Raw genomic sequence first — 8,050 nt, 5'->3', positions numbered from 1 at the left:
TTCTGTGATTCTGTGAACTAATGCCCTCAGAACAACAGAAGCAAGTGCTGAGCTCCACAGTGTCTACATAAGACTAGCACAGATCCTTGCAGGAAAGTGAGCCTTGATGAAGTGAGCAGCATTTACTGGCACCTCTTTTTAATTATTTTTTAGTTGCATTTAGATACATAGGAGGCATTTAGGTACCTGGCAGTGTGATCTTTGAGATCTACTGTAGGAGTGCACAAGGCAAGGAGGTACCTAAAAGAGTCTTTGGGCTAAGGAAGTGTGTTGTGATAAGTCTTCCGGGCTGAAGTAATGTGATTTAACTACTTAAATCTCACCAGTATAAACTTCAGCTGAATAAAACTTGCTTAAATGTTGTATATATGTATATATACAATTTTACAGATTGCTTCCTGTTGGTCTGTTTTTTTAAGAGATGGAGCAAAAAAGAGTATGAGCTACTTGAGATCTGGGGAAAAAGCTGGTCCTCTATTTGCAGGATACTTATCACTTCATGTCTCAGTTCACATCTGTTTAAGTTATCTGTTTCTAGCTTTTGGTTTCCCTGGCAATGAGAGCAAACACTATATTACTGCAGCTTCTAACAATAACCCTCTGTTTCTGTTTTCTGCTGTACTAAGCTGGTCCCAAAGAGATTCACATAAAATCATTCTTTGTAACCAGCTATATTTCATATGGACACTATCTGTAAAATAATTATGTATTCCTGACGTCCACATACCCTGCAAGGCTATTAGTGTGTACCTACATAGGCATTTCTGATAATATCCAGTTCTAACACTAACTCTGTATAATATAAACTCTATAAAAACCTGAAAATATGCACACCCCTAGCCATGGCAGTATTCCACAGTTCTAAATATCATGCGCTTGAAACGTTCAACCAAAAAAACCCCAAGAAGTTTAAAAATAATAATTATAGTGGCGCCTTTCTTGCTGCTGTGAAGCTGAAGTCCTTCTCACCATCTGCCCCTGTACGCAACTGAGATTTAAGAGTCTGGCTTGTAAATAAATTGTGGTTTGAAGTTACTGATACAGCCTTTTATTAGTGAGCAGGCAGCTCAGATAGTGAAATAGCTGTCCTAGTACTCGAAGGTAAGGGTATCTTTAGCTACGTTCTCAAATCTCTCTAGTGCCTCAGTACGTTACCAGCTTCTGTCTCTAGCTATAAATTTATGAATTTGGGGAATAATTTACACTTAAAAAGGGATTTGCTGAGTATTAAGTAGGTGGTTCCCTTTTCACTTTATACCACTGTTTCCTGTTGCTTCCATTTAGTTTCCCCAGCCCATAGACTGTAGGGTGGTGGGAAGGCATTGTAAAAGGCAGAAGGAATCTCAGGTAACATGGAGCAGTAGTGACTGCAGGATGTGATTCTGACCTAGAAGTGCACCAAGCTCTTTATTTGAAAGAAACTCCATGAATAGTAGTGGATTTTGGTTGAGAAGGATGGAGTTTAGCTGTTTGAGTCATTGGTCTCCAGCCAAGCAGGCCTGGGTAAGGCTTAGATCAGAGCCATCAGGCTAGCTGCTGATCAAAGGGGTCAACAGAGAGCAGCAAGTATCCTCCTTAAAAGCACTACCCTGTAAGCACAATTTAGGATGAATACTGTCTCCATGGGCACCAACCTAAAAACTTCCAAAACTTTAACTTGGAAGCTATACCTTGAGCTGAACATTCCTGCAAAATACTGAATCCTTTGCTAAAAATGGTTACAATAAAAGTTGTTTCACAGACTGCATTTGTCTGGCCAAGGCAGTAGATCACATAACTGGAACTGGGCGCGCCCAGCCTCGCCGTGTCCATGGTGCCTATGGTATGGAATGTGGAGCTGGCGGGGCTGGACTCTGCGCTCCCTCCCAGCAGCCCAGATCGAGTGATGGCTGCTCCGCTTCCAGGTGTGGTTTGATAGACCAGTTTGTGCGGTGGGGTTCTGAGGGATATTTAACCATCTCTCAAGAGGGATAGGGAAATACTCATGAAAAAGCTAGCAGTAACTTGAAACCAAACTCCGAACACATCTCCTGCAACATTGCTTAGCATTGCATGTCACAAAAGCATCAAACTTTTTCTTTTAAATGTTTGACCTGCATCTGTAATATCAGTAAATTCACGCAAGGCGTTGTTTCTGAGGTTCCTTGCAAAGACCAAAACACTTAAATATGGTATTTGCAATGTGGCAAAGAATCTAGAGGAGGAGATGCCATGTAAAATACCATCAAATAAATACATGAACAAAGATAACCAGGAACTGTAAAATTTGCAAACTGTGCCATTAGTGCAGAAGCACTGATCAAGTGACTTGAAATGATTTTTTAATTTATTTTTTTTAAATAATTTCAATCTTTCATGAATGTTTCTTGTATTTCAGTAATCACCTAGGGAAGAGTCTGCAGCTGCTGATGGACAGAGTGGACGAGATGAGCCAAGACATTGTTAAATACAATACCTACCTGAGGAATGTAAGCAAACAGCAGCAGCAGAAACACCAGGTTGGTAACATGGAAAACCTGAATGAAAGCATTTTTTCCATAAAATACAGTTTGGGTAGTGTAATGTAAGACACATTAATTTGGATCTAAGCAAGATAAAATTCTTACAGAAACATATCCATTAAGTAGATTTATAAAATGTGCTGATCAGTGGGGAATTATCAAATGGATTCACTTCTGCTGACATGTAGTGTGGATTGGTCTTTCTTCGCTATTTTACATATTTGTTAGTGATTTATGTTAAACCCAAATAATTGATAAATATACCATGGACACAGGGATTAGAGGTTGAGTAAATGAAATGAAAGACCTGAATGAAACTACAAGTGAACTATTCGAAAACAAACTGTTTTAATACCATCATGTGTGGCCATGCATCTAGAAATAACAAAGCATAGTCCATATTTAAAAGTCAGTGGTCTGTTCTCTGATCAGAAATGACATCTTTAGTCGTATTTTGTATCATTAGATAGTGATACTGATCAGGTGATGCTGACTTTTAATTCCTAATGCCAAAGGGCCTCTTTAAAATCAAAAATAGCTTGATTGGAGAATGCTGAGTATGGAGACCAGCTCTAGGTGGCCTTGCTTGATCAGGGGGGTTGGCCAAGGTGACCTCCAGAGGTCCCTTCCAACCTCAGCTGTTGTGTGCTTTGGAGATGGTATTACTTTATTTGCTGTTGCTGCATTTGATAAAGCAATACTGTATCTAATTATAAAAGAATGCTGGTAAATTGGAAAAAGGCACTGTGAGAATGATTTAAAAGCCTGGAAAGCAGGTCTTAGTGAATGCAATTCACTTCATGTGATAAATTAAGTTAACGAGTGACTTGCTTACTCAAGAAGTACCTGCATGAAAAATAAATTTGGACTCTTTAATCTAGCAGACAGAGATATGACAAGATTCAGTATCAGCCAACTGAAAATGGGCCAGGCCACTTTAAAGATAAAATATTGCAGGTATTGCTACACGAAGTAGCTAATGATTAAAATGAGCACCCATGGTTTGTGTGAAATGCTTCATCACTGACTATTTTAAGTTCAAAATTGGCTTTTCCACTTAAGTGTAGCTTGAGCAGGGAATACTTTAGGGAGGCAGCGGTCTCTCCTGGCTTTGTAGTTCCCAAGGACATCGAAGCTTCACGCATGTTATCTTCAGAAAATGTCTTTTCTTTTGCTGCCTAATTTGAATAGAAAGATGGCATCCACTTCAAGGGTTTTGGGAATCTATTTATTTTGAAAAGCAGAGCAAAGTTGGTTCCATGGTGTCTCACTTAATTTCTTCACTAACTATAGCTGCTTTAGTAGTGGCTCGCTGCAGCATAGTTAGTGGTCTTAACTTCATTTTTAAAACAGAGCAATTGTGATTAAGAGCAAGCCATTTCAATAGAGAATAATAGGCAGACTGCTGAGAAGTGAATAGGGTAATGCAAAGAAAGAAGAAACTACATGCAATTCACATACAAATATGGGCATTTAAGATGTTATTTTTAACATTGTCCAAAAACACGTATTTGTCACGACTACTGGAAAAAAAATTACTTCATTTGAGAATGCCACTCAAACAGTATGAACTGTTTTCAGACTTCTATGCAGTTACGTTTCAGTAAGTGAGAGAAAACACCCTGTTTATTTTAAAGATTTTTTTGTGTGTGTGTTGAATATGAGGACTTTGATAGGCAGACCTTACAACTAATTCCTGGCTGCAGTGTACGCTATGAAATCTCACATACGTGTTCTTGAATGTGTGCACTTCTGCAAGAACAAATGTTTGTCCAATTGCTGAAGATGGTCTGCCTTAATTTTTATGAAGTTTGATTGATCTAGATGGCAAAGGGAAGCATTGAAAACAAATAATATTTTTTTTTAATAGCAGGGTAATTTCTACGAACTGCTATTATAATACATCCTCTGGTAACCCACAAAGAAACGGCAGCAAAGTGGCAGAATATTGAGATAACTGCAATGGAGAAATGAACGATTGTTCTTTGTGTCAACCGCCACTTTGTTCTCAGTTTAAAATTAATGGGTTTTGGCTTAAAATACCCTGTTTAATCAAGCCCTCTTCCCCTTTAACATTAATATTGTTGTGACCTTTAACTTGCATAAAATTGAATATTTCTGGTTTCTATAACTATTTGAGGTAGTGGCTTCGCATGCCTATGTATTCCAACTTTGATTTCCCTTTTTTTTTTTTTACTTGGGGATATGAAGGTCTTTATCTACTGTGCTGTAATCTTTACATCAGATACAGTATTTATCTCTATGAAAAATTTAAAAAATTAACCCCACCACCTCAGTACCACATCATTTTCCAGTGCTTCACTTATTTAAGGTGCCAGCTTGGGAGGGAGATACTTTTTACCGGTGAATTGAAATGAAGTGTGAAATGCATTAGCATTATTTTAAATAAACTGAATTGCATGGAGTATGTATAATTTTTAAAACATATGTGCTGGTTAGGTAAAGAGTATCTGAAAATAAAATCTTTTTGCTGTTTTGGAAGCCTTGTTGCATTCTGTTTCTGTCGTTTTATTTAGACGTCAACAGGAAAATATTCAGCGCCAAAGCCGAGGAGAAGCCCCTCTTCCTGAGGAGGACATCAACAAACTTTTTAAACCACCACAGCCGCCTCCACGAATGGAGTCGCTCCTCATTGCAGGTAGCATTCGAGCAGCCTTTTCGGCTCATCTCTTCACAGACCAATGTTAGCTTGGGGAAAAGTGCAGTTGTTACCTCAGAAAGCATCTTAATTTTCCATTACCTTTGCTGTTATGGTGTGATCTTTTGGCATTAGTAGTATTCCAAGTCCTCTCCTTCATTTGGTTGAAGGCAGTGGTTTCAACCTGTGATCTGCAGCCACAGTACGTAGCCACAGTTTGGTACATAAGTTGGTGCCTGTCCTGTGCCTCCTAGAAGGGTAAAAATATCTGGGACCTCACAATGGCAACAGAGAGCAGAAAAGCCTGCATGCCCTGCTAAGTCATCTAAATTTGCAAAATGCTGTGAGAGAGCAAAATGTTTGACTACAGCAGGCTTTTGGATCAGTTAGCTCTCACCTTGTTTTGTACTCAGAGAAAATTAAACCAAAGTCCTGGTAATTTAGTGTACAGAAAAAAGTGCTTTGACATAAAAAAAAACAAAAGTGATTTGAACTACCGCTCCTAAATTTTGGAGTGACAAAGAGATTTTTTTAATATTGATACTTCTTCACACTGCTGGTAATTGCTGCTTTTAGAAGAAATAAGGTTCTTGATTTATTATTCCTTCCAGAGTCTTTCAAAAAAATGTTGTTTTGCTAGTTTTTACGAGTTAATGAATCCTAGCAGCATTAAAGTTTAAACATTCAGCTTTAACATAGCTTAAAAATGCAACAGGAGTGTGTATGTGTGTATGCGCGTGTGTTACGAAAGTGAGATCTTAAGATGAATCACCTCTTACAAGAGGAGGAATTGAAAACTGTTACACTTAAAGGAAAAAACAGTTTTCAGTCAAAGTGCTCTCTCCGTTTGTTTTTACCATAGTCAGGGGAAGAATTGAAAGCATCCACTTCAACTCAGATGAAGTAAAGTTTGTGGATAAAGAATAAAACTTAGCTCTTTTGTCTCCGAGGCATTTCAAAACTTTTCAAATAGAGCATTAAAGTGAGAGTTTATTGGTCTTCTAAGCAGTCCTAATTTTTATTAAACTGGCTTCATGTTTTGCTGTTCCTAGCTAACAAGGGAAATAACTTGTAACAGTACTTGGATAAAGTGTTTTGATGGGCGCATTTGATTTGTAAAGCACTGACAAGTCTTCATACCCTGATGACTTTTGGAATAGCTAATAAAGTGAAATATTAGGTGGAAAAAAGGCTAGCAAAATGTCAAACAGGAATACCATAATTTTCAATCTGCTACTGAAAAGTATTTGCTAGAAGTATTTTAAAAGGAACAGCAGATGCATAAGAACAGAACTGAAATGAAGTCTAGTAATATTTTTAGGGCAACTAAATTGGACAGTTAATGTGATTAGGCTTCCAGTACAGCAGCAAGAGTCATTTATTCCTTTTATTGTCGTATGCCTTTTCAGAAATTTTATGTAATAGAGTTGTAGGAAAATTAGGGTTTTTTTGAGCATACCAGTTTACCTATTCTGCTAATTTAGTTTGTTGTTCTTACCAAACCTATTTGGGAATACTGAAAATGTAAAATCCTCGAGTGTAGAGTAGTCAGGCTGTGTGGTTGCTTCTCTGTATATATCCTGAATGATTAATCCACATTTGGCTTTTAAAAATGTTATTCTATGATGTCTTTCTGAATTTCAAAACTGACAAGGGTTTACTCTTTTCTATTTACAGGTCAAATTAATACCTACTGCCAGAATATTAAAGAGTTCAATGCACAGAACCTGGGCAAGCTTTTCATGGCTCAGGCTCTCCAGGATTACAACAACTGAAGAAACTTTGCTTTAGCCCTCACTAGAAAGTTATTTACAGCTTTATACTGTTCATGATCCTCCTCAAAATTTAGTATAGTGAGGAAAAGTCTTGTAAAACAGAGTCACATTGGTCTGTGTAGAATTCTCCTGTAAGAAAAATAAAGGCAAATTTTAATGATGTTTTAGTGTTTCCTTATTTGTTGGCCCTATTGGACTGGAATATTCTGTGGTCACTCAGGTTCTCTAAACGTTTGGCAGTTATTCATGTTTAGTCATAGCAAATAATACAGGTTTTATTTAACTTGTAATCTGAAATAGAAACAAATTATCACAAATGTTCAGCGTAGCTGACTTCACAGAAGAAATTCAAGATTTCCCAGTTTTGGTTGAGAACTTACAACTATAGCGTGCTGGTCACTTGGAACAGTTGCTCATTTTTTATTAATGCTGTTTGGACAGTTTGGTGCTGTGGACCTTCTATATCACAAATATTTCATAGCCTCCACATTTTACAAAACTGGTGTTATGTGGAGAGCGATCCCCACCACATCTTGCCAAGCGCTCTTCCCATTTTCCATTGCCATCAGCGACTGGATTGAAATCCAGTGATGCTGGAAGTCTTCATGACAAACTGTAGCAGTAGCTCACCTGGAGCAGCTCCTGTGCTGTAAGTGGACACCATACCTACTCTGCATTAACTTGACCATCTGGATGTGCCTTTATTCCTGAACTCAGGCTACTTCTCTCTTTGACAAGAATGTTAATTTAAGGGTTTAATACATGACAACTCACACATGTTACTGTCATTGGTTCCTTTTTTCCCTTGAGTTCATTCTTCCATGTTGCGTGGTGAGTTCTGAGAGCCTAAAATGGCTTGAAGGAGTGTGGTTTGGTCTTTTAAAATAATGACAAGTAAAATAATAAATAACATCCTCTATGTAGCATGAAATACGTCAACCTCTAAGATGAATGTTTTGGAATGTCAGAAGTGTGTGAAAACTGGGGGTTAGGCTAAGAACTTCTTCTTTTCCAGTCTAAACCATAGCAATTGCAGTATTTATATAAATATTTATGCAAATTTTGTCAGCCCTCACGTATCTGACAAACTGCAAGTCTCATCTTTTGCCTTGGAA

General features: G+C 37.8%; 1 long non-coding RNA gene across 1 annotated transcript; it reads left to right on the top strand.

Annotated features, from left to right (window-relative positions):
* Window positions 1-5,036: 5,036 nt before the first annotated feature.
* On the top strand, window positions 5,037-7,092 carry LOC104541556. The gene is made up of 2 exons (XR_728142.1): window positions 5,037-5,160; window positions 6,838-7,092. It is a non-coding gene; the product is annotated as an uncharacterized LOC104541556 (long non-coding RNA).
* The last annotated feature ends 958 nt before the right edge of the window (window positions 7,093-8,050 follow it).

The sequence above is a fragment of the Mesitornis unicolor genome, unplaced genomic scaffold (assembly GCF_000695765.1).
Source record: "Mesitornis unicolor isolate BGI_N332 unplaced genomic scaffold, ASM69576v1 scaffold24585, whole genome shotgun sequence".
Lineage (NCBI taxonomy): Eukaryota > Metazoa > Chordata > Aves > Mesitornithiformes > Mesitornithidae > Mesitornis > Mesitornis unicolor.
The sequence above is the reverse complement of the archived record's forward strand: the minus strand, read 5'-3'. Positions and strand labels throughout refer to the sequence as shown.